The sequence below is a fragment of the Oryzias melastigma genome, linkage group LG9 (assembly GCF_002922805.2).
Source record: "Oryzias melastigma strain HK-1 linkage group LG9, ASM292280v2, whole genome shotgun sequence".
Lineage (NCBI taxonomy): Eukaryota > Metazoa > Chordata > Actinopteri > Beloniformes > Adrianichthyidae > Oryzias > Oryzias melastigma.
The window spans coordinates 13,954,024-13,959,672 of NC_050520.1; the positions used below are offsets into that span (position 1 = coordinate 13,954,024).

General features: G+C 40.6%; 1 long non-coding RNA gene across 1 annotated transcript in view; it reads right to left on the bottom strand.

Moving 5' to 3' along the window:
* Positions 1 to 2,431: 2,431 nt before the first annotated feature.
* LOC118599193 overlaps positions 2,432 to 5,649 on the bottom strand; it is a 16,519-nt gene continuing 13,301 nt past the window's right edge. Inside the window, exon 2 of the long non-coding RNA XR_004948491.1 lies at positions 2,432 to 4,904. This is a non-coding gene — a long non-coding RNA (uncharacterized LOC118599193). The remainder of the gene's footprint in view (positions 4,905 to 5,649) is intronic.

Consider the following 5,649-nt stretch of genomic DNA (forward strand, 5'->3'; position numbering starts at 1 on the left):
TGTATTGCTCATCATAGGTTTACCTCAACTATGAGAGAGGGAAAACTAGAAAAATCCAGAAAATCACACTGTCTGATTTTTAAATAATTTATTGATATTTATGGCGTAAAATAAGTATTTGCTCAATGAGAAAAGGTCATGTCAGTAATTTGTTGTAAACCTTTTGTTGGTAATGACAGCAAACGTTTTCTGTAACTCTTCACAAGGTTTTCACAAACTGTTGCTGGTATATTGGATCTCCTCTAGAGCAGTGATGTTACGGGGTTGTCGCTGGACATTACAGACTTTCAACTTCAATAACTCCAAACTCTCAATAAAGTTATGCCATCCATCCATCCATTTTCTTGACCGCTTCGTCCCTTTCGGGGTCGCGGGGGTGCTGGAGCCTATCCCGGCTACTGATGGGTGAAGGCGGGGTACACCCTGGACAGGTCTCCAGTCTGTCACAGGGCCTCAATCACACACATCCACTCTCACATCCACACCTAGGGGCAATTTAGAGTCACCAATTAACCTATGAAGCATGTTTTTGGACGGTGGGAGGAAGCCAGAGTCCCCGGTGAAAACCCACGCATGCACGGGGAGAACATGCAAACTCCACACAGAAAGGTCCCAGCCGGGATTTGAACCGGGGCCTTCTCGCTGTGAGGCAAGAGCGCTAACCACTGCGCCACCATGCAGCCCTAAAGTTATGTAAAGATAAAATAAAATAAAACAAGGCTAAACCATCAGAATTCACAGACCTTAACATTCGGTCTATCAGCTTTATGAAGGACCTGGCCATCGGTGACCGCAAACCGTGACGTCACCTCAGTGTCATGACTTGATTACCTGAATATTGATGTATTCCTAGATTAACTAGCTTTTCTGATGAGACTGTTGAAGCGTAGTGTTTCTCTTCAAGTTTTTGAACATCATATTTCTGTCATGTTGAAATTTTAAGTCTCAAAATCAAAAACATTGAAATATTTTCAATGGAAAATATTGTTTGGGGTATAAAATTTTGCCGTTTAAATGTCACTCATGACCCGATCAAAATTAATGAAACTTTTAAAGATTTTTATAAGAACTTATACACTTCAGAGATCAATCTATCAGAGCGAAGCATCAATTTGTTTCTTAATAATGTAAACCTTCCCAGATTAAATGAAGATCAAATCACAGACTTAGACTCGCCGCTCTCATCATCTGAACTTCATGATGCTCTGCTGCTTATGCCGAACAACAATGCTCCAGGGCCGGATGGCCAAGAAGCTCTCAGCCCACATCTGTTGGCTCAGCTGTTGGACAGGACAAGTTAAAAAAAAAAATAGATAAATAAATACAATTTTGCCGTTTATAAAGCAAGGGTTACAAAAATGAAGACGGATAAAAACCATCCAATAACAATAGAGCTCAGCCTACCTACAAATACACGCTGAACAGATGTGATCATCCATTGTTTTTGTGGGATCAGATCCAGAGACGTTCCAGCTGATCCAGAGCTCAGCATTCAGTATCTGCTCTGTCCGTCTGAGAGCGCTCCCTGCTGGTGAGAGACCGAACCACATCACCTGCTTTTCTTTGGACCTTCAGAAACAGCCTCAAGACTCTATAAAACATCCAATTACTGAACGGAATGTATGCAGACGATCATGTTTGATCCTCTTCCTTCAGAAGCTGTTCAGTTTTTCAATCAGTTAGCAGTTTGACTAAAGCAGTGGAGCGTCTGGATGCACCTCAGCAGGTCATCCAGAGCGTCTCGACTCCCTACAAAGCCCTTCTGTCACAAACAGGCAGAGAGCTGGTTCCACGTGCAGCAGGTTTATTAACAGAGCAAAAAGTCCACAGACTAAGCAGGGTCGGACAGGCGGAGGTCATACACGGGCATGGGATCATCCGAGGCGAGAGAGAAGGGGAGTCAGAGTCCAGGCGAGGGTCAGGGGCAGGCGGCAGGCAATCAGAGTAGCAGGGTCAGAGGCAGAAGGTCAGGTCAGGAGTAAACGCTCGGAGATGCAGGCAGGGTGGCACAAACAAAATTTCGCAGAGAGTGACAGTGTGGAGCCAGACTATATGCTGGGGAGGTGATGAGATGATGGGAATCAGCTGATGATGATGAGTCCAGGTGAGGGCAGGTAGTGAGCTCAAAACTCTGGTGAGCGCTCCCTCTGGTGACTGGAGATGGTAGCAGCAGGTTGATCCATGACACCTTCACACCCTCACACATAAATAGTCCTTTTATGCTCACATCTTTGAAAAATGATGTGTTTTATAGTGAATACAGTACGTTGTATTAAGTATTTAAGGTTTTGGAGCCAAAGGTGAAGAAAATCAACCAACTTACCCTTAAACTTACCCAGTTATGTCATATAATCTGATTACTGGAACAGAACTCTGCAGAGAACCAACAAACAGCAGAAACCCACACTGAGGGAAAGACTCCACACTTCTGTCTGATGCTCACGTCCACTTTATTCTTTACAGGAAAGATGGAGACAGAACACTCAGAACTAAACAGAACAGAGAAACGGTTCTAATCTCTACCAGACAACAGGAATCACAAGACAGAAACACCAGTCTGTTCCTTTATCCACACCTCTTCCTTAATACATTTCGACTAAATCTTTTCTGCACCAGTTTTTTCACCCAAGAAAATGTCCGTTAATGACATCAAAAGTGTTAAAAAGGTTTACAAAATATTTCTAGTGTTGTCATGAATACACACATGTAGACAACATGCATATTGTCTCAGCAGAAACTACAACCACAATAGAGGTGTTCAGGACTGAACTCTAATAGTTCAAAACAACATTTCTATTTACAGCTATATCTAAAAGAATGGATTTTGTGAAAAAGTTTTAACATTATTTGTTAATGCAAGCAGTAAAATTCAAATGTTATAGTATCTGTATACATAGATTAAAATAAATTGATTTTTTTATTTTGAGAAATATGGCTTAAAGAAGAAAAAAAGGACAAAATCATATCAGAGGAATCAAATATTTGTATATATATATATGTATATATATATATATATATATATATATATATATATATTATATGTTCTACACAAAACAGACTTTAGAAAATTTGAAAAGCACTAGCTTTTTCAAGAAATATCACTTTAACTAATCAAATATTAACTCTATGGTAAATGGTTAAATAATGACCCTTCCAGCAGCAAATGTCTGTTTTTTGTTGCATTGACTACATAAGTGAGTCGAGGTACATTTACAGCAACTATCACTCCAGTGTTCTAATCGTACAATCTGCTCATTTTGTCGGAAGGCGAACAGATGATTAGAAAACCCTTGTGTAATCACGTTAGCACAGGTGAAAACAGTTAGGCTGGTTAGAGAAGAAAACTGACCTTCCTTTGAGTAGTTCAGTTTCTTGAGCATGACATTTGTGGGATTGATTAAAAGCTCAAAATACCCAGAAAAAGAGAACTTTCAAGAGAAACGCAAAAGTCTACGGTTGATGAATTCAGACTGGAAAAATCCATTGGTCCAGACTTGAGTCTGCTTAATTTGGTCTGGATCGAGTCCTAAACCTTTCATTTGGTCTGTATTCAGATTGGTATCTAATAGAGATTCTAGTTTCTAAATAAAGCTTTCAAATAAAACCACATGACATGTATGCTTTTTTTTTAACTATAAAACTTGTCAACTAAATATTTGAATCTAAATGTAATTACTAAATACAAAACTCTAGTTTCTGTATTTACAAAAAAAATCATCCCTTCTTATGTAAACATTAAATGTCATTTACTGCACGAGTTCTATGCTGTGAGCTCTCTTGAGTTTATGCTGAATCTTTATTACACTGACAAGAAAAATACTTATTCCTGTGAGTCATCATGTGTGATTTGAGATTAGAAACCCATCTAAAACTTGTGCCACATTCTTTACAAGAAAAAGGCTTCTCTCCTGTGTGAATCCGCATATGTCTACTCAAATTAGATAAACATCTAAAGCTTTTATCACAATCTTTACAGGAAAAAGGCTTCTCTCCTGTGTGAGTTCTCATGTGTATGTTTAAATCGGATTTTCGACTAAAATTTTTTTCACATTCCGTACAAGAAAAAGGCTTCTCTCCTGTGTGAGTTCTTATGTGCGTTTCCAGATGTGACTTTCTCCGAAAACTTCTATCACATTCTTTACAAGAAAACGGCTTCTCTCCTGTGTGAGTTCTTATGTGAGCTTCCAGATGAAAATTGTTACGAAAACTTCTATCACATTCTTTACAAGAAAAACGCTTCTCTCCTGTATGGATTCTTTTGGGAACATTAAAAAAACGTCTTCTGGACTCTTTAAAGGCATGTTTGTTATCAGAGTCAGTAATCTCTTTGTCTACGTGAGAAGTCTCAATTACTGAGCTTCCATCTGACTTTATAGTGGAAAGTTGTTTTTCTTTTGGAGATGGTTTGCGTTTCTTGGCCAAAGATGACTTCTTTGAATTTTTAGCAACATCAGAGTCCCACTCACTTTCTGACATGTGAGAGATGTCCACATCTGTCTCTACATCTGTAGTTGATTCTTCCTGTTGGTTTCCTTCTTCCTCCTGACTATCAGTTCCATTAAAGCTCTGCTGAATGTTCAGATCTGCTTCACTGTGCTCATTTTCCTCATAACTAGGAATCTCCATCGAGGTTTCAGTCTCCTGCTTCAGATCAAGCTGATCTTCATCCTGTTTGATGCAGAGCTCCTCCTGTTCCTCTTTAATCTGTAGAAGTTCTGGTTCCTGCAGTTCCTCTTCAGTCTGTAGAGGCTCTCGCTCTTCCTGCTCCTTTTTGATCTGTAGAAGTTCTGGCTCTTTCAGTTCCTCTTTAGTCTGTGGAGGTTCTGGATCTTTCTCTTCCACTCTGAAGCTCCTCTGCTGGTAGCCAAGATCTTCCTCTTCATTCACAGACTGCTGTGGGAGAACTGCAGGCACACAAACAAGAAAAAACCCTTTAATACCTCATAAAGACTCTATGTGTTATCAAACACCAATACAATTAAAGCCGGAAGCGGCGTTGGATGGCCCGCAGTCGCTACCCGCCCTCACCCTCGCTACACGCCCTCCCCCTCGCCGCCCTCTCCCACGCACAAACGCCTCGCTCACTGCCTGCCCCTATGACCATCGCCGCACATGATGCTGACCTTTGACCCGAACTCACCTGCTTAGCACTTACTATGGACCCCTAAGTCCCTCCGTTCTCTTTCTGTATAGCTGGTCTGAGATGAATATGAGAAATTGATTAAAAAAGCACTTTTTTCAAAATGGCGGCCTAGCTGTTGGTTTTATGTCCATAGCAACCATTTTATGTTTTGTTCGCCTGAGGTCACCAAACAGATTGATGTTAGTGTCATGAGAATCTGAATAATTTTTGGAATACCTTTGCAATGGAGGTTATTTGCTAACCACGCCCACATTCCTTATATGTTCATATTCAATGTTATAATACCTGTTACAGCTTAAGCCTGGGATCAATATATTAAAGTCTCATAGCAATGCATTGAAATATGAGCGTGTATTAAGACTACGTCACTTTTGCGAGCGCGACATGCACACACAGTTCAAGATCTATATCTTGTAAGACAGGGGTCACTAACTGGCGGACCGCGGTCCGGATCCGGACCCAGTCGCTGGGTCATGCGGACCCAGACCGCTCCGCAAAAGTGCGCA